Source organism: Triticum dicoccoides, chromosome 1A (genome assembly GCF_002162155.2).
Source record: "Triticum dicoccoides isolate Atlit2015 ecotype Zavitan chromosome 1A, WEW_v2.0, whole genome shotgun sequence".
In the NCBI taxonomy this organism is placed as follows: Eukaryota; Viridiplantae; Streptophyta; class Magnoliopsida; order Poales; family Poaceae; genus Triticum; species Triticum dicoccoides.
Window position 1 is genome coordinate 432,236,659 of NC_041380.1, and position 21,119 is coordinate 432,257,777.

Here is a 21,119-nt window from a genome sequence, read left to right on the forward strand (position 1 = left end):
CCTGATGTATATTTTGCCTCTCAGCTCCAGAGATGTTTCTATGTCTCATTCCATGAGTTGATCTTGTGATCATTAAGATGATCCTAAGTTGCTTGAACCTCAGGAAGATCGATTCTTCTTAAATTCTCCCTTTCTACTATTTGTCATGTTGGATGTAGTTCTCAAAGCAAGACGTCAAGATCAAGGTGATGCAATGAATCAACATCCTTGAGAAAGACATGTGGACCGTGAAGATTATGTTAGTTTGCCTTCCCCCTTCATCTTGCCCTACGCTTGAATCTCGGGACGAGATTCTTGTTTAGTGGGGGTGAGCTGTCACAGCCCCAGTTCTGGCCTTGCATGTCTTGCATTAGCCTCCATGCATCATGTCTAAATTTTTATGAAACTTTAAAATGGGGGTTGATAAACCCTAGCAGCAAATGAAATTCAACTAGGGTCCACATAAAATCATTTTCACTGAACCCAAAATGCCCTTCTAAAATGTTCATCATATTTGCCTTGGTCCAGAACCTCTGACAAAAATGGTGCACATTTTACTAGGACAACAGAGGGTCACTGAATTAAATACTTATAATACTTGCATTTGGGCATTTAAATGCTATAGAATATTTTAAATGCCCAAATATTAATGAACTGAAATGTTTACTGTAGGATATATCCCCAACAGTGGTCATGAGCAGTTTCATGTACTTTGGGATTGTTTTAATATTTTAAATAAAGCCACAAAGTTGCAGAATAATAGAAAACAGGAAATAATAAAAAGAAAGGAACTTACCTGGCAAAGCCCACCTGGCCTGGTACTGTAGCAGCCCAGCTGGGCAAAGCCAACCCAGCCCACCAGGGGCTCCTCCCTGTCGTCTTCCACCTCCTGCCAGTGGGCAGGAGGGCGTGTGGCCGCCGTGCGCGCACACGCCCCGACCACCTCCTACTTGCCGCCTCCCGCTAGAGGCACCCGAGGGTGCCACGCACTCCCCTCGACCCCTTGCACCTCTCTCCTCTCTCCCAGGACTCCCTCTCCCACCTCTGCTCGATTCCGCAACGCCACCGAGCGCTGCTGCCGACGCCGCTCGACACCACCACGGCCACCGGCCTCCACACGTCCCTCCGACGCGCCAAGAAACTTCGACAGGGACCTATTCGCCATCTCCGTCAAGCCACGCGAGCAGACGCGCCCTACAGTGGCTCCCCCGACCTCTTCTTCACCGTCGGCCGCCGCGGATCTCCACCATCGACTTGCCGCCGTCCGAGCTTTCCCGAGAACGCTGGCCATCCCTACGGCGCTACTGTGAGCCCCCGAGCATTTTCCCCCTCTCCCCGCGGTCAATCCCCTCCTCTAGCCGTCTAGCCACCGGAGCCGAGAGCTCCGTGCCGCCGGCCATGGCGCCGCCGTGGCCAGAGCCCGAACCAGCCGCCCCCGCACGCGTCATCGTTCTCCCCGCCTCTGCAGGAGCCCGTAGCCACCACCAGCTCCTCCTCCCGTACACCACAACGCCGTCCCGGCCAACTCCGTGCGGGCGCCGCCATGGATGTGCTCTTCGCCGTCAGCTCCAGCGACTACGCGACCAACCAGTGGCACCATTGGACGCGACGCATCCCCAGGGTCCCGTAGAATCCACCCGCGCGACGAATGGTCGCCGAAACAGAGATTCCGACGTGCCTCCGCCGTCGGTTGAGGTCGCCGGCGGCCTAACCCCGGCCGGCTAACGTGTCAAATTAGGCTAAAACTAATTAGTCACTAACTACCCTCCCTAGTCACTGACATGTGGGCCCATGCCCCACTGACACTTTTAGTTAGGATTAAATTAGCACTAACATTCTCTTTTAATTAGCCTAGTCACTGACCAGTGGGTCCCAGCGTCAGGTTTGACCTGGGCTGACGCTGTTGACCTGATGACATCATTCTGACATCAGGCTGACGCAGTAATGCTTTCTAGGATTTTAATAAATCATAAATGATTTATTATTTTCAGAAAATGCCCAAAACTTCTAAAAATCATATAAAATCAACCGTAGCTCGGAATAAAATAATTTATATATGAAAAATTATCAGAAAAATCCAATCTATGCATCTGTACCATTTTCATGCATGTTTGAGCAAGTTAACCTCACTGTTTAGGATGAAACATGATTAGGGCAAATTTCATAATAGGTTTGGAGTTGGAATTTGATGTAGTTTTGAATTCCACTTCAATTAAAATGACTTTTTGTTGCATTAGCCCAAATCACAGCATATTGCCACGTCATGATCATGCATCATATTGTTCATTGCATTGATTGTGGTCTTCCTTGTTTGCCGTATTTGTCCCCTCTCGGTAGACGACGTTCCGATGATGAGATCGATGACACCGATGAAGAACTATATTATCTTCAGAAGTGCCAGGCAAGCAAAACCCCCTTCTTCATTCCGATACAAACCCACTCTCTCGCTGCTCTCCTTTACTGCATTAGGACAACAATGTTTCAATTGTTACATGCTGCGGTAGCTGAACCCCTTTCCTCTGCATGACCTGTCATTGCCACAGTAAATAGATGAAACCCACTAGCATGAGTAGGAGTTGTTTGAGCCCTGATGTGCCTACTCATTCATGTTTGTCTGTTATGCCTGCTACTGTTTAGAGTTGGTTCAGGTCTGATTCATCGCGGATGAATTGGAATGTGGTGAACATGTCCTACTGTTGAGAGCTAAGTGTGTGAACACGATTTGGTAAAGGTAGCGGTGAGAGGCCATGTAGGAGTACATGGTGGGTTGTCTCATTGAAGCCGTCCTTAGGAACTGAGTTCTGTGTTTGTGATCCATGAACAGTTACTACCACACATTGGGCTCTGGGCGCTCCAAGCTCTCTCGACTTATTAATCAACTTGATCTCTGTCCAGGAGTTGCAACTAGTTTCTGGTGTTTGTAGGTAGTGTTAGTAGTCTACCAAGTGGCACCCGGTACAGGTGGGCTTGGGATAAACTAGGCACAGTGGCACGGTGTACCAAGTGGCACCCGGATGGTGGGCTTGGGAACCCTGCTCACATCGTTTGGGGCCGTGAGCGACACCCCGGCCAGATCTCCTTGCGGATGGAACCCGAATAGGCGATAAACCTGGACTAGAGACTTGTTGGTTAGTCAGGTCGTGGCCGACTCCCTCGCCAGGCTTCCGCTTGAAGGTTGCCGAGATACACGACGTGTACATGGTGGTAAGTGGCAAGAGCATGTGTGAAGAAGTACACCCCTGCAGGGTTATCATTATCTATTCGAATAGCCGGATTCCTCGGATATGGAAACTTGGACCCCTTGCATAGTTCATACACAAGTGGAACTGGATACTCTAAAATGCGCAAGATAAGCATGAGTGCTATGGATGGCCTTCTCGTAGGGATACGGGAGCGGATCCATAGTGGAGTATTGATATGGTGAATATGTGGACTCGTGTGCGCCACCTCAAAAGAGTTACTTGCAATCGTCGTTCAGGTTAGCCACTGAGTCAAAAGTTGGCTTGCCGCAGTTAAACCCCACCATCCCTTTTGTTGATAATGATGCATATGTAGCTAGTTCTGATGTAAGTCTTGCCGGGTACATTTGTACTCACGTTTTCTTAATTTATGTTTTGCAGAGAGACATCAGTATCACTAGTAGTTCCGCTTGGACTTCGACGTTTAGCTTCTTACCTCAACTATGATCTTGTACCCTTGGGAGGGTCTTGTAGATAGTCAGGCTCCTCAGCCCTCTTCATTTTTAGTTGTCTGTACTCAGACAAGTTAAGCTTCCGCATGTGCTTTGACTTGTATGCTCTGAATGTTGGGTCATGAGACCCATGTTTGTAATATCTCGCTCCTCGGAGCCTAATGAATAAATACTTGAGTCGTAGAGTTATGTTGTGATGCCATGTTGGATTTACACATATCAAGCATATTGTGTGTATGATTGAAATGCTTGGTATGTGTGGGATCCGACAACCTAGTTCTTTATCCTTGGTAGCCTCTCTTATGGGGAAATGTAGTCTTGTGCTTCCATGAGCCATAGTAGTCCGCTACAGCCCGGTTCACCGGAGTCCTGCTAGCCAAGCACTACTGCTCCGGAGCACTTGACTGGCCGGCATGTGATTCACTTTGTTCCCGTGTCTGTCCCTTCGGGGAAATATCACGCGGTGACATCCGGAGTCCTGCCTAGCCTGCTACAGCCCGGGTTCCCGGAGTCCTGTTAGCCCAGTCCTACAACCCGGATTCACACGCTGCTAACCGACATGCTTGATGTTGATTCATGTATGCCTATCCCCGTAAGTTAGTGCCACTTTAGGTTCACGACTAGTCATGTCGGCCCGGGTTCTCTGTCATATGGATGCTAGCGACACTATCATATACGTGAGCCAAAAGGCGCAAACGGTCCTGAGCCATGGTAAGGCAACACCCGTGGGAATACCGTGCGTGAGGCCGCAAAGTGATATGAGGTGTTACAGGCTAGATCGGTGTGACTTAGAATCGGGGTCCTGACACCCATCACCAGCCGAGCCGTCCCCGAGTGGTCCTCGAATTTCTTCGAGTCATACCGTCCTCCCATTGGCCTCCCGACTGAGAAACTCTTTCTCAAGGAAAACCCCATTCCGAGCAACAAACACTTTGTTCTCTTCCCGGTTGTAGAAGCTATATCCCAAGGTTTCCCTCGGATATCCCACGAATATGCATTTATCCGACTTGGGTGTAAGCTTGTCTGACATAAGTTTCTTGACAAATGCTTCACAAGCCCAAATCTTTAGAAAAGACAAACTGGGACTCTTCCCGGTCCACATCTCATGCGGTGTCTTGTCTACGGATTTTGATGGTACCCTGTTAAGTGTGAAAGCTGAAGTTTCTAGAGCGTATCCCTAGAATGACAAGGGTAAATCCGACTTGCTCATCATAGATCGAACCATGTCCAACAAGGTACAATTCCTCCATTTCGATACACCATTTCTCTGTGGCGTACCCGGAGGTGTCAGCTGAGGTACTATACCTCTGCTTTTCAGATGATCGTCAAAATCTTGGCTCATGTACTCACCTCCACGATCAGATCGTAGAAGTTTTATAGTCTTGCTGAGTTGATTCTCAACCTCGTTTTGAAACTCTTTGAACTTTTCAAAAGTCTCCGACTTGTGCCTCATCAAATAGATGTATCCATATCTACTCAAGTCGTCGGTAAAAGTCACGAAGTACTGATAGCCACCTCTGGCAGTTGTGCTCATTGGTCCACACACATCACTGTGTATCAGTTCCAACAGCTCGGATGCCCTCTCACGACTCTTTGCGAAAGGATACTTAGTCATCTTTCCGAGAAAGCATGATTCACATGTCTCGAACGACACAAAGTCGGTCGAAGATAGGAGTCCATCATCATGGAGCTTCTTCATGCGTATACGTTTGATCCAGATTACTACAGACTGTTCTGTTTTTGACAGATTCTGTTTTTCATGTGTTGTTTACTTATTTTGATGAATCTATGGCTAGTAAAATAGTTTATAAACCATAGATAAGATGGAATACAGTAGGTTTAACACAAATATAAATAAAGAATGAGTTCATTACAGTACCTTGAAGTAGTGTTTTGTTTTCTTTCGCTAACGGAGCTTACGAGTTTTTTGTTAAGTTTTGTGTTGTGAAGTTTTCAAGTTTTGGGTAAGGATTCTATGGACTATGGAATAAGGAGTGGCAAGAGCCTAAGCTTTGGGATGCCCAAGGCACCCCAAGGTAATATTCAAGGATATCCAAGAGCCTAAGCTTGGGGATGCCAAGGCATCCCCTCTTTCGTCTTTGTTCATCGTTAACTTTACTTGGAGCTATATTTTTATTCGCCACATGATATGTGTTTTGCTTGGAGCGTCAATTTATTTTGTTAGGATTTGATTTCTGTTATTTAGAACAACGTTTTGCGTCTTTTATTTCAATAAAAGTGGCATTGATAGCCTTTACTATGCCTATGTTACAAGTATACATGTTGCTGTTTGAAAACAGAAAGTTTACCGCTGTTGCAATAATTCCCTAGAAAAGTCAGAATGTGATAAAATATTGAAACCTTTTGCATATTAAGATATGATAAATTTACTACAGTGTGAATTTTATTTCATAATTTTTGGAGCTAGGGAAGTATGGATGTTGCTGCATTCTTTACAGACTATCCTGTTTAGGCAGATTGCTGTTATGTTTGCATTGTTTGCATAGTTTGCTTCTTTAATGATTCTATTTGATGATAGGACTATTAAATATGCAGAGGCATTTAGTATGCAATGTTGAATAATAATTTTAGTGATTTTCTACAGTAGAGTATGATAAGGTTTTTGCAATGATTTATACTAACTTATCTCACGAGTCCTTGTTGAGTTTTGTGTGGATGAAGCTTTTGAGATTTAGGGAGACCGTGATATGAGAGGAATTAAGGAGACACAAAATCTCAAGCTTGGGGATTCCCAAGGCACCCCAAGATAATATTTCAAGAAGTCTCAAGCATCTAAGCTTGGGGATGCCCCGGTTGGCATCGCACCTTTCTTCTTCAACAATTATCGGTTAGTTTCGGTTGATCCTAAGTTTTTGCTTCTTCACATGATGTTTGCCATTCTTAGAATTTCATTTTATTTTTCTTTGCTTGCTTTTTGAATAGAATACCAAGATATGAAATTATTAAATGTTAGAGAGTCTTCACATAGTTGCATAATTATTCGACTACTCATTGATCTTCACTTATATCTTCCGGAGTAGTTTGTCATTTGCTCTAGTGCTTCACTTATATCTTTTAGAGCATGGTGGTAGTTTTATTTTGAAGAAATAGATGAACTATCATGCTTCACTTAGATTATTTTTAGAGTCTTAAATATCATGGTAATTTTCTTAAAATCCTAATATGCTAGGTATTCAAGAATAATAAAATTCTCTTATGAGTGTGTTGAATACTATGAGAAGTTTGATACTTGATAATTGTTTTGAGATATGGAGATGGTGATATTAGAGTCATGCTAGTTGAGTAGTTGTGAATTTGAGAAATACTTGTGTTGAATTTTGTGATTCCCGTAGCATGCACGTATGGTGAACCATTGTGTGATGAAGTCGGAGCATGATTTATTTATTGATTGCCTTCCTTATGAGTGGCGGTCGGGGACGAGCGATGGTCTTTTCCTACCAATCTATCCCCCTAGGAGCATGTGCATAGTACTTTGTTTCGATAACTAATAGATTTTTGCAATAAGTATGTGAGTTCTTTATGACTAATGTTGAGTCCATGGATTATACGCACTCTCACCCTTCCACCATTGCTAGCCTCTCTAATTCCATGCGCCTTTCGCCGGTATCATACACCCACCATATACCTTCCTCAAAACAGCCACCATACCTACCTATTATGGCATTTCCATATCCATTCCGAGATATATTGCCATGAAACTTTCCACCGTTCCATTATTATGACACGCTTCATCATTGTCATATTGCTTTGCATGATCATGTAGTTGACATTGTATTTGTGGCAAAGCCACCGTTCATAATTCTTTCATACATGTCACTCATGCATCATTGCACATACCGGTACACCGCCGGAGGCATTCATATAGAGTCATATCTTGTTCTAAGTATTGAGTTGTAATTCTTGAGTTGTAAGTAAATAAAAGTGTGATGATCATCATTATTAGAGCATTGTCCCAGTGAGGAAAGGATGATGGAGACTATGATTCCCCCACAAGTCGGGATGAGACTCCAGACGAAAAATAAATAAAAGAGGCCAAGGAAGCCCAAATAAAGAAAGAAAGAAAGAAAAGAGGCCATAAAAAAGAGAAAAGGCCCAAATAAAAAAAATAAAAAAATGAGAGAAAAAGAGAGAAGGGGCAATGCTACTATCCTTTTACCACACTTGTGCTTCAAAGTAACACCATGATCTTCATGATAGAGAGTCTTCTATGTTGTCACTTTCATATACTAGTGGGAATCTTTCATTATAGAACTTGGCTTGTATATTCCAATGATGGGCTTCCTCAAAATGCCCTAGGTCTTCGTGAGCAAGCGAGTTGGATGCACACCCACTAGTTTCTTTTGTTGAGATTTCATACATTTATAGCTCTAGTGCATCCGTTGCATGGCAATCCCTACTCGCTCACATTGATATCTATTGATGGGCATCTCCATAGCCCGTTGATAGGCCTAGTTGATGTGAGACTATCTTCTCCCTTTATGTCTTCTCCACAACCACCATTCTATTCCACCTATAGTGCTATGTCCATGGCTCACGCTCATGTATTGCGTGAAGATTGAAAAAGTTTGAGAACATCAAAAGTATGAAACAATTGCTTGGCTTGTCATCGGGGTTGTGCATGATTTAAATCTTTTGTGTGGTGAAGATAGAGCATAGCCAGACTATACGATTTTGTAGGGATAGCTTTCTTTGGCCATGTTATTTTGAGAAGACATAATTGCTTAATTAGTATGCTTGAATTATTATTGTTTTCATGTCAATATGAACTTTTATCTTGAATCTTTTGGATTTGAATATTCATATCACAAGTAAGAAGAATTACATTGAAATTATGCCAACTAGCATTCCACATAAAAAATTATCTTTTTTATCATTTACCTACTCGAGGACGAGCAGGAATTAAGCTTGGGGATGCTGATACGTCTCCAATGTATCTATAATTTTTGATTGCTCCATGCTATATTATCTACTGTTTTGGGCAATATTGGGCTTTATTTTCCACTTCTATTTTATTTTTGGGACTAACCTATTAACCGGAGGCCCAACCCAGATTTGCTGTTTTATGCCTATTTCAGTGTGTCGAAAAAAAGGAATATCAAACGGAGTCGAAACGGAACGAAATCAACTGGAGAAGTTATTTTTGGAAGGAAACCTACCGGATAGACTTGGACCCTACGTCAGAAGATGAAGGAGGAGCTCACGAGGGTAGGGGGCGCGCCCCCCTGCCTCGTGCCCCCCCTTTGGTCCACCGACGTACTTCTTTCACCCATATATACCCACGCATCCTAAAACTTCCAGAACGGAGAATAGATCGGGAGTTCTGCCGCCAGAAGCCTCCGTAGCCACCGAAAACCAATCTAGACCCGTTCTGGCACCTTGTCGGAGGGGGCAATCCTTCTCCGGTGGCCATCTTCATCATTCCGGTGCTCTCCATGACGAGGAGGGAGTAGTTCTCCCTCGGGGCTGAGGGTATGTACCAGTAGCTATGTGTTTGATCTCTCTCTCTCTCTCATGTTCTTGATTTGGCACGATCTTGATGTATCGCGAGCTTTGCTATTATAGTTGGATCTTTATGTTTCTCTTCCCCCTCTACTCTCTTGTAATGAATTGAGTTTTCTCTTTGGAGTTATCTTATCGGATTGAGTCTTTAAAGATTTGAGAACACTTGATGTATGTCTTGCCATGCGTATCTGTGGTGACAATGGGATACCACGTGATTCACTAGATGTATGTTTTGGTGATCAACTTGCAGGTTCCGCCCATGAACCTATGCATAGGGGTTGGCACACGTTTTCATCGTGATTCTCCGGTAGAAACTTTGGGGCACTCTTTGAGGTCCTTTGTGTTGGTTGAATAGATGAATCTAAGATTGTGTGATGCATATCATATAATCATACCCACGGATACTTGAGGTGACATTGGAGTATCTAGGTGACATTAGGGTTTTGGTTGATTTGTATCTTAAGGTGTTATTCTAGTACGAACTCTAGGGCTGTTTGTGACACTTATAGGAATAGCCCAACGGATTGATTGGAAAGAATAACTTTGATGTGGTTTCATACCCTACCATAATCTCTTCGTTTGTTCTCCACTATTAGTGACTTTGGAGTGACTCTTTGTTGCATGTTGAGGGATAGTTATGTGATCCAATTATGTTATCATTGTTGAGGGAACTTACACTAGCGAAAGTATGAACCCTAGGCCTTATTTCCACGCATTGCAATACCGTTTACGCTCACTTTTATCATTAGTTACCTTGCTGTTTTTATAATTTCAGATTACAAATACCTTTATCTACCATCCATATTGCACTTGTATCACCATCTCTTCGCCGAACTAGTGCACCTATACAATTTACCATTGTATTGGGTGTGTTGGGGACACAAGAGACTCTTTGTTATTTGGTTGCAGGGTTGCTTGAGAGAGACCATCTTCATCCTACGCCTCCTACGGATTGATAAACCTTAGGTCATCCACTTGAGGGAAATTTGCTACTATCCTACAAACCTCTGCACCTGGAGGCCCAACAACGTCTACAAGAAGAAGGTTGTGTAGTAGACATCACGTACCTCACAAGTTATGTCTCTCCTTTCTCTTACAAAGGGCGATTGATCTTCCTATGTAGTTACGTCTGCTTACCACAGCCACATCGTCCCCCCTCATCATTCGTGCATGCCTCCTGACCCGTCTCTCACACGCACGTGCACAGACAATAAGCAGCCATCTCCTCTCTTATTGATATTGCGGGCGTGCCCTTCGTTTGTCTAGCAAGCCTATCCCACCATTTGTTAGAAGCAACTCCACTACCACCCCCTCCAACACTCTAGCTCTGTCTCTCTCCCAACCTTATTCATCTCCTGCACATATGCATGGATGCTGATCTATCTCCCTTAATACATGAGGCAGATCGATCTCCTTAATACATGAGGTATGCCTCTCTCCTCCTCCACACATATACCAGCCATTGTACCTCTATAGTTAATTGGGCCTCCCTCTTCCCCCACCACACACCGATAGTCGAGCGTTGCAGGTAGGTATCCATGCCACAGAGACAAACTGCACATGTCTCATCTCACGTTCCAGTAGGCCAGCCACTCTATATCTTTGACATGGGCACACACAAATTCGATGGCACTCTTTATCGATCGCGCGCGCACACACACACACATCATCCCTCTCTTCGATTCTATGGACACCTCAAGCCGATGATACCTCCACTCTCTTCTCGTGGATCGCCCCCTTTATATATATGTTATATCCATGACTCTATTTCACACACATTGCATATGTTAATTTTTTTGATTGACCCCCCCCAAAGCTCTCAAGAACCCACACACTATATCTCTCTGGGTTTGTATCTCTCTCACACAACCCCACGTAGGTGGTGTACGTATACAAGAAGAGAATAGGTGCACCGTGCACATACTCACGCTTCATGCCCAGCCACACCCGCGCGGGTACATGGTGGAGCTCATTTCTCCGCAGAAGCTGAATTTGTTTTTGAAACATCAAGTGGCCAGAGACTCGAAAACTTATTTTCCCATTAGTGACTTGTCAGGGCGGTGGATTTTAGTTTGTATGATAATGCTGCATCCACCTAAAGTAATGAAAGTTCTTACGTAAACTTCCTAGTAATTCCCTCTTCGTAGGTGCAACATTACTCCTAACATTTGTAATATTAGTTTGAAACTTGTAATATTGCCGTGTCCTATTCCCGCGTATTCAAAATCCTGTGAATCAAACAGGTCATGAGTTGGTGATGATGTTGTGCCTCCCATCATTCACCAATAGCCGTCGGATCTAGATCTGACGCATACAAACCAAGCTTCTCCATTTTTGCAAAAAGATGCCCGCACTTGTTCCCTATTTACAAACAACTCCTTGTCTCTCACAATCTAGGAGTAGAAGGCCATGGAAAAATCTGGTGCGATGGCCGCTGCCGGAGCCGTCCACCCCCAATCTTGGTGTTCCGTGCAATGCACGGGCTTCTACGCATGGGAAATTATGTCGAACATGGCTAGTTGTAAGCAGGCTAGCTCTACAGCCATGATGATAGTGACTGCAGACGGTGAGGCTGACTATGGTATGCTGAACACGGCGCCTATACTCAAGTGTCATCTCCGGCGCAGGGTCTTGTCACTTCACTGTGAGGAGCAGCACGTAATAATTTGACCAACACGTAGTACAGTGCTAGTACTCCTACTACTACATTGGTAGTACTACTACTAGTACTAGTAGCACCACCGTCAGGATTTAGGAGTACTACCACGTCCATAGGCACCGAGGAACGTCTCCAGGTAGTATTGTTTGAGGCCGTCAGGGCGAGGGGCCGCTTGGACGACAGCTTTGTCTCCTTGTTCAACGAGGTCCTCGTCGGTTTCCTCGACAAGTTCACCGTTGTCAAGAAGCTTGCAAACGACTTTGGCGTAAGCCTCCAGCCGACGCGCCCAGGCTCTGCGATGCCCGCCACCCTCAACAGCCACTATGGTAACAATGTCTTCGACGCATTGGTGGCCCTGCGATTGCCCGCCGTGGTGCCGGAGAATGTCCACCTCGAGGTCGCGCTCGCCGCGCAGCGCCTGGCGCAGCAAGACACCATCGACATAATCACCCACGTCTACGCGCAAATCGTCCACAACGACTACTACATGCAAGAGGAGGATGATAGGACGCTGGCCTTCTTGGAGCGCAAGGCAACCTTGGACGGCACTGTTCAGAAGCACGTTGAGCTCGCCGCCAATGCCACTGCTCCTCACACATCGGTTGGGGACCTGGCGCACTAGGGCGTGAGGATGTCGTTGAACGTTGATGGATCTATATGTATTTTTATCTTTCCATCAAATCCATGTAGTAGTATATGATACTATAGTAATTATCTTACCTTTCGCATCAACTTCATAATTTTCGTACGTACTCCATGCATGAATGGCGCCAGAACCAAACTTCTCATTACTCTAGGCAAAATCGTTATTTTCTATCTATCGGTCACGCCATGGAGCAGAACCAAATTTTACAAGTTACGAGTTCAAAAGGAAAAGCCTGCCGTGTTCGCGTCGCACCCCCACACGGTTGGTCCGGCACGCCGCTCAAGCGGGAATGCGTGCGGTGTTGCATTTTCACTTACAAGTGGGACCACAGTTGAGCAAACCGACTATCGGCAAACCCCCACCCCGCCCACCGCACGATGGCTGAGAAAACAGGAGGGAGAAGAGATGGCTGTAGCACAGACTCTAAGAAAATTGGTGTCGGATGGGACTCGTGTGGGTGGCGTGTGCCGTACTGCTAGACGTGAAATTTACTGAGTTATGGCCCATGCCACCCCACTATATCGAGCCTATATCGAGGTACGTAGAAAAAATTTCCTGCAGTCCGTGCTCAGCCCTCCTCTATCTCTCTTCTTAGCCAGCCAGCGAACGCGCGGAGCCCATCGTCTGTTTGCTCACATGTGGCCCCACATGTCAGTGTAAACGCAAGAGGACCCACTGAACCTGCACATCTTTCACCTCGACGTGCTAGTGATGAAAAACAAATCCAATAAAGATCTTCGGTGGCCGCTTTTGGAGTTACTCAAGAGTAGTAAGATTCTGTTTACAGTTTAACCCAAGCTGCACATCTCGTGGCTTCAACTACCACTCTATTTTCTTTCATGACACGACCTGGATGCTGGATGTCCCACGTGTTGGCAAAAGGAGGAAGAACCCGACCAAATCTTCGGTTCTGCTCTCGGATGAGATTAGTGCACTTGTTGATACTCCTACTAGAATAGAGGCTAGACATGAGACTAGATGCGAGGAAGCAACGTCTACTTCTTTACACTTGAAGAAGAAAGAAGCACGCAAGATCGAGCCTCCGCAAATCAACAATGAATGCATCGAGAAGGCACTAATCCAACTTACAGGAGTAGTAAAATGTATTCTTGTGGTTCTTGTTTTCTTTGGTCTTGCTTTTCTAGTCAAAATTATCGTTGGAGTTCGTCCAAAATGGAGGTCCGTTTAGGGTCGTGCGTTGGAGTTGGCCTTACAAGTGGGACCACAGTTAAGGAAACCGACTATCGGCAAACCCCCACCTCGCCCGCCGCACGATGGCTAAAGTTAGAGAAACAACGAGGTTGAAGAGATTGCTCTAGCACGGACTCCAAGAAATAAGATGGTGTTAGATGGATGTCGTGGTGGTGGCGTGTGCCGTACTCCTGGACGTGAATGCTTGTTCTGGCCCATGCCACCCTACTACTCCTACTACTTACTCCTACTAGTATATAGTATACTAGTATCGAGGATTCGAGGTGCTGGTTACGTACAACGAACACATTAACATATGGCTACAATAAAAACACCCGCCCGACGCGCGAAGCATGTGAAGCTAGTAGTACAAATTTAGAGAAGCGACTCGAAAGCCATTCATAAATTTAGTAAGTTTATCACAGGCATATCATTTTATGACATACAACAGGTCATCAACCCACATCGACAACGAGGATACATTATAAATACTAAAGTTTTCACCACACAACAAATAACAAGCCATGAAATGAACTTCAACTCAACCATTCCGCGGCAATGGAAACGCTTGCTTTGAACCACAAGTGATTCTCTGGGACGGGCCATCCATTGTCGATCTAGAGACCAATGCAGGACTGCTCATCCAGGCTGAAGCGGCCTACTATATCAGTACCAGGGTAGGGAACCACCCAAATGTCCGAGGTATAGACACAGTTGCTTCTCATAAATGTGTCAACAACAGTTGGATCGCCTTTCACCATCATCGGATAGTTCTGTCCAAGGAAGAGCGAGTTTTCTCCAAGACTATCAATTCTGTGCCAGGGAGAAGGAGTTGGTGCTAGCACACTAGTATCCATCCCGAATACCATGCAACGGGTGTTGGAATAGGTCCGTAGAGTGCGACCATGGGAGACACCTGCTTCCTTAGCAGTAACATCATCAGTGGGCTGTATACACACAAGAAGAGGTGATCCATCGGAATTAGTTGCCAGGCGCCACAGAGTATATCGGCGCTGCTCGTCCTCATGCTCGTGATCATCACCATCGGCATCTCCCCCTTGGTTATAAAATTTTTCAAGTATAGGTGGTGGGATGTTCACAAGACCTTGGAAACACAAGAAGAAGGTTAATTAGTAAAGGGAAACTTGCTAACCCGCATGCCTGTGGATGAAACAATTATAATTATGGTGGAAGACAAACGTACCGAAACTACTAGGATGCCATGCAAAAATAGTGCCACGAGTGGTGGCAGCAAACACAAGGCCCTCGTATTGAATTGCATCACAGTACTCATCCGTGTACAGAAACTGATTTTTGAGCAATATCCATTGAGTCGAACCACGAAGGATGGCAACAAGCTTGTTGAAGATAGCAACAACTTGATAGTTGTTGTAATTCCAAGAGCGGTTGGGAACTTGACAAATAGCTATCTTCCATAGAAGACAGTCACCATGATCCTATTTGGATGTGCGTACATTACCGGTGTGCTCAACCTCTGGGCAGTGTGCTGAGATTTTTGGAAGTGGAACCCGGTGACGAGTGTACACATTCACAAGTTCCCACTCGCAGTTGGAACCAATGTAAACAACCCAATCTCCATTTGCACCCGCCCAAGCCTTGCCCTCAAGCGATGTCATCTTAACATCATACGTATCATTATCAAGCAGCATCAACTGGCACAGGGCGAGGCCTCCGTCGTGCCGGCGCCAGTCACCAGGGTCACGGCGAAGAAGATAGGGGAGATCAAACCGCTCCTTGACTCTTGGGTTCTTTGTAATGATGTTATTAGTTGAGTCGAGAATGGGCTTGAACGAACCTGCCATGCTAGCCGAGCTGATGACGTCGCACCAATCAATGAGTTCCTCCACCACGTCATATTTCAGATCGGGGCAAGAATAACGGGGTCGGTTTCGGCCTGTTCCCTCCATGGAGAAGACGATCGAACAATGGCAGAAGAAAGGGTGAAGGGCTGAAGGAAAATGGAGGAGGGAGAGGAAGAGCGTGCGACAGTAGTTTCAAATCGAGAGGGAAAGGCGAAGAGTCGGTGGACGGTTGCGAGTTTGCCACGGTTCACGAAGAGGCACCCCGGCCTACACGTCCGTTCGGAAATACTCCTACTACTCGCCGTCGTCTCACTGATATATTGGAACGGGACCACATGTCAACGAAACATGGTGTGTAATTTATCGTGCAAAATGTGATTTGGCCGTGTTGGCCCGAGGTGCCGCATTAGTTATCGACCTTTATTTTTTTAATGGCATGCCGATCAGTTTTGAAGCACGACTAACTGGTACTGTACGTGGAGAGGATGATAGCAGGGACCCGCCAAGGTCATGGCAGTACGCAAGCAAGTGCCTCCTTATTTCAAGCCAATAAAAAATGGCTCCTCCTAGTGGATTTCTAACATCTGGGTCCCATGTCATTGTCAACGTAGTCAATAAACGAGAGAATTGCACAACGAGCGGCTGACACCAGGGACCCAGCAACTCGCCCAGTTATTTTTGTTTTGGGTTAATTCGGTAAATGCCACTCCAAATATGGTGTATCCGAGAAATGCCACTACAATTTCCAAACTTTAAAAAATGCCATTTCATGCCATTTCTAGTGGCATTTTTCGAAGTCTGGAGTGGCGTTTTTCAAAGTTTGCAAACTGCAGTGGCGTTTTTCAAAGTTTGCAAAAATTGCAGTGGCATTTTTCAAAGTTTGGAAATTGCAGTGGCATTTTTATGAATCGCCATAATTGGAGTGACATTTATCTAATTTGTTTTTGAGACGGAAGCAGGGTGTCAACTGGCCTGTGCAGGACACTTTGGCATGTCTAGACAGCATTTTCTTTTATGTTTACCACATACCAGCCCAGTAGTTTTTTTTCTTTCTGAAAATGGCTAGCCCAGTTCTTTTGTGATTTGTCAAGTAAGGCGTTTTATCAGGCCTGCTGGGCTGCAAATCTTTTAAGACGAAGAGAGCTTCATTCGGTTGGCCGAGAAAATGGCCTATCAGTAATGAGAAATAGGCTGTACATTTTTAAAACACATCAAACCGGCAATTATTTTCAAATATCTTTTTTCATTTCGAGATTTTAAATTGCATTGATTTTTATGCGTGGACAATTTATTGGATTTTATATTGATATACATTTATTTTTAAAATCAGTCTGAATGTGACTCAAAATTTCGGGATTAAAAACAGTTCAGACCGCACCGACATATGCAAAATTTCGTATAATTTTTTAACTGTGGCCACAATATGGGCTGTAACGCTAACATAAAGAATATGGGTTCCAAAAAACCCGTAAGAATTAGCAAATGGGCTGTAAATTATTTGAAATAATGACAGATGGGCTGTATGCTGTTTTCCATAGATTTGAGGCTTTCCACAGATGGCCTGTGTACTGTTGGATGTCCATCCAACGGTCGTCGTGCTTCTTCAATCTCTGCTCTTCCTGCTCCAGCCGCTCAAACAAGCGTCGGCGGGACTGCCTGCTCCCTCCTCCTCGCGGCCGGCTGTGCTGCCGCGCAGGCCTCACCGCCCCACCATACTCCCATCGCTGGCCTAGCCATCCCTCTACTCACCCACACCTGTTGTTATTCTCCGGCGATGGCAGACGAACCAGTAAACCCTCGTACAGTCGTACTCCCCTCTGCGTGGGAAACAAAAACAATGGTAGAGTCTTCCCTGCCTCCGTGTCGTTCCCTTCCTAGGCCTCGCCGTCGTCCACCGCCCTGGTGCTCTCAGTGTGGCGTGGTCAGCGTGGTCAACGACCGACATGCATCTGAAGTGGACTCTACGTGGAGAGGCTGACAGCTGGGTCCACGGCCCCACGCAAGGAAATGCCTCCTTATTACGGTAAAATAATAATTTCCTCCACCTGACATCTGGGACCCACCGAAACGGCCTCTGTATTTCGCGAAAAAAACATTACCGCCGCTGACAGCTCGGACCCACCAGCTATATCTTCGCACGCAAGGAAGTGCCTCCTTATTACGCACAAAAAAATGAATACTCCCCCTGCTAGCTGGGACCCAGTATAGTGAGCCTACTAAGTTGACGGGGACGAAGGGCTTTGTCAACTTAGTCAATATGCACGATTCTAGCTCGACTGACCGTACGATGTCCATCCAACGGCCGTAGTGCTTCTTCAACCTCTGGTCTTCTTGGTCTAGCCGCCCAAAGCAGCGCCGGTCGTGCCACCTGCTCCTGCCTCCCGTGGCCAGCTGTGCTGCCGCGGAGGCCTCATCGCCCCCATACTACTCCCACCACTGGCCAGGCCATCCCTCCACTCCACTCACCCATACCCCCTGTTATTCTGCGGCGACGACAGCGCAGCCGAAACAGTGAACCCTCGTACTCCTCAACGCGTGGGCATCCACTGCCGCGTCTTCCCCGGCTCCGTGTCGTCCCCTTCCTAGGCCTCGCCGTCGTCCACCGCCGTGGCGCTGTCGGCGTGGCGTGGTCAATGTGGTCAACGACCGAATTCCATCGAAAGAATATTGTACGTGGAGAGGCTGACAGCTGGGTCCACGGCAGCCGCAAGGAAGTGCGTCCTTATTACGCGGAAAATAATTATTCCTCCACCTCACAGCAGGGACCCACCGGATGCCCACCAGTATATCGCAAAAAAAAGTTTGCCCCTGACTGCTGGGACCCACCCGACGGGCCACCGTATTTCGCGAAAAAAATGTTCCCCCTGCTGTCAGCTTAGACCACCAGAAGTGCCTCCTTATTACGCACAAAAAAATGAATACCCCCTGCTAGCTGGGACCCACCTTAGTGGTAGGCTAACTTGTGGGCCTATTAAGTTGACGGGGACGGAGGGCTTTGTCAACTTAGTCAATATGCACGATTCTAGCTTGACTGACCGTACGATGTCCATCCAACGGCCGTAGTGCTTCTTCAACCTCTGGTCTTCTTGCTCCAGCCGCCCAAACCAGCGCTGGTCATGCCTCGTGCTCCTGCCTCTCGTGGCCGGCTGCGATGCGGCGGAGGCCTCACCGCCCCCTACTACTCCCACCACTGTCCAGGCCATTCCTCTACTCACCCACACCCCCTATTATTCTGCAGCGACGGCAGCCTCACACCACAGCGAACCAGTGAACCCTCGTACTCCTCTATGCGTGGGCATCCACTACCGCGTCTTCCCCAGCTCCACGTCGTCCCCTTCCTAGGCCTCGCCGTCGTCCACCGCCCTGGTGCTCTCCACGCGACGTGGTCAACGTGGTCAAGGAACGACTTCCATCGGAAGAGTACTGTACGTGGAGAGGCTGACAGCTGGGTCCACGGCCACAGCCCAATTTTTTGTGATTTTCCAAGTAAGTCGCTTTGTCGGGCCTGTTGCGCTTCAAATCTTTCAAGACGAGGAGAGCTTTCATTCGGCTGGCAGAGAAAATGGCCCATCAGTAATGAGAAATGGGTTGTACATTTTTAAAACACATCAAACGGGAAATTAGTTTCAAATATCTTTTTTTTTCATTTCAAGATTTTAAATTACATTAATTTTTATGCGTGGAGAATTTGTTGGATTTTATATTGATATACATTTATTTTTAAAATCAGTTTGGATGTGAGTTCAAATTTTGGGATTAAAAACAGTTCGGACCGCACCGAAATATGCAAAATTTCGTATAATTTTTTAACCGTTGCCACAATATGGGCTGTAATGCTAACAAAAAGAATATGTGCTCCAACAAAACCTTAAGAATTAGCAAATGGGCTGTAAATTATTAGAAATAATGGCAGATGGGATGTATGTTGTTTTCCATAGATTTGAGGCTTTCCTAAAAAAGGTTGACGCACAAGCACTGACTGTTGGATGTCCATCCAACGGCCGTCGTGCTTCTTCAGTCTCTGCTCTTCCTGCTCCAGCCGCTCAAACAAGCGCCGGTGGGACTGCCTGCTCCCTCCTCCTCGCGACCGGCGGTGCTGCCGCGCAGGCCTCACCGCCCGACCGTACTCCCATCGCTGGCCTAGCCATCCCTCTACTCACCCACACCTGCTGCTATTCTCCAGCGACGGCAGACTAACCAGTAAACCTTTGTACAGTCGTACTCCCCTCCGCGTGGGAAACAACTGCCGAGTCTTCCCTGCCTCCGTGTCGTCCCCTTCCTAGGCCTCGCCGTCGTCCACCGCCCTGGTGCTCTCGGCGCGGCGTGGTCAACATGGTCAAGGAACGACTTCCATCGGATGTGGACTGTATGTGGAGAGACTGACAGCTGGGTCCACGGCCGCAGCAAGGAAGTGCCTCCTTATTACACGGAAAATAATGATTCCTCCACCTGACAGCTGGGACCCACCGGACAGGCCACTATATTTCGCGAAAAAAACGTTTCCCCTGACTGCTGGGACCCACCAGCTACATCTTCGCATGCAAAGAAGTGCGTCCGGGCAAAAAAGACGATTCGTCCCCTAACTGCTGGGACCCACCAACTACATCTTCGCAGGCAAGGAAGTGCCTGACAGTCGGGACCCACCTGGTCGAAGCATACGCAGCGTTGTCATTCTGGTCGCGAACGTGTACGTACATACTGGTCGATGTGGAGGCACGCATGTGTCGTAGTAGAGGCGCACACGTAGCATGTACACGTACGTACAGCGGCCAGGGTGCAAGAAAGAAAATATGGCTACGTATGTGTACATACAGGCGGGGTCTCGAACGCCTACTCGCGCATATGTACGGTGAGGGCTCGTGTACATGGTTGGGTCGGAACGGAGAAACAACGTCGTTATCGTGTTCATGGGGAGGCAACGGAATGTGTCGTGTTCATGGGGAGGCAACGGAATGCATCGTGTTCATGGGGAGGCAACGGAATGCGTCGTGTTCATCGGGAGGCAACGGAACGCATGGGAGCCAACCGGCTGGGTCGGAACGGAATGGGTGGTCGTGTTCATTGGGAGGGCTTGGACAGAACAGGCAATGGAAATGAGGCCTGGCGTACCGCACAACGGAAGAAACAGACCTCCTACATTCGAAACAGGGTCATGTTGATCGGGAGGGGTCTGGCGTACCGCAAAACGGAGGAGACGGACCTCCTACGGTCAAAACGGGGGTCCTGTTCATCCGAAGGGGTGCGGCGTACCGCAAAACGGAGGAAACAGACTTGTGTTGGAGCGCTACGGTTGAAACGGGGGTCTTGTTCATCGGGAGGGGTGTGGCGTACCGCAAAACGGGACTCCACGGGATACTGTTCATCTCCACCATCGACCCCCTCCAGCCTCCACGAGCTACTGTTCATCCACCGTCGACCTCCTCTAGCCTCCACCGCGCGCTACTCCATCGGCTACTGTTCAACCAGCCCTCTCCACGGGCTCATGTTCAACCACCCCTCAACGGGCTACTATTCATCCTGCCCTCCACCGTCTACTGTTCATCCTGCCCTCCACGGGGTGGTCCTGTTCATCCAGCCCTCCACGGGGTCCTGTTCATCCAGTCCCAA